At 45.4% G+C, this 678-nt stretch overlaps 1 non-coding gene across 1 annotated transcript; it reads left to right on the forward strand.

Moving 5' to 3' along the window:
• The first annotated feature begins 205 nt into the window (after window positions 1-205).
• On the forward strand, window positions 206-280 carry Trnas-cga (transfer RNA serine (anticodon CGA)). Its single transcript has one exon. It is a non-coding gene; the product is annotated as a tRNA-Ser (tRNA).
• The last annotated feature ends 398 nt before the right edge of the window (window positions 281-678 follow it).

Here is a 678-nt window from a genome sequence, read left to right on the forward strand (position 1 = left end):
CGTTGTTTATTATTCAGTGCGTTCATTGGTAGTTCAGAGGAACAATGGGAGAGGTTTAAACTTCCTGGCAGACTAAAACTGTGTGCCGGATCGAGACTCGAACTCGGGACCTTTGCCTTTCGCGGGCAAGTGCTCTACCAACTGTTTGGAAGGTAGGAGACGAGGTACTGGCAGAAGTAATGCTGTGAGGACGGGGCGTGTGTCGTGCTCGGGTAGCTCAGTTGGTAGAGCACTTGCCCGCGAAAGGCAAAGGTCCCGAGTTCGAGTCTCGGTCCGGCACACAGTATTAATCTGCCAGGAAGTTTCATATCAGCGCACACTCCGCTGTAGAGTGAAAATATTTCATTCTAGAAATGGGAGAGGTTTATTCTATAAATGTAAAATATGAATAGTAGTTATTAAGTGTCCTGAGATGAAGACTCCTATGCGAAGGGTTTACTGAAAACACTACCCCCCCCCCAACCCTGCCCCACCCCTCCCCAGCAAAATATTTATTAAGGTCGGAAGACAAATGCTCACTCAGCTGGTACAACAACCGCTTCTCGTTGTAGTCTTTGGACAACGACGTCATCAATTGAAGAAATAAAATCTGAAAATGAGTCCGTGTTGATATTTTTGGAACTTTATTTTTCAGGTCAGTCTTGCTCACACAAACTTTTACACTTCACTATTACTGGT

This window comes from Schistocerca cancellata, chromosome 5, assembly GCF_023864275.1.
Source record: "Schistocerca cancellata isolate TAMUIC-IGC-003103 chromosome 5, iqSchCanc2.1, whole genome shotgun sequence".
Classification (NCBI taxonomy): domain Eukaryota; kingdom Metazoa; phylum Arthropoda; class Insecta; order Orthoptera; family Acrididae; genus Schistocerca; species Schistocerca cancellata.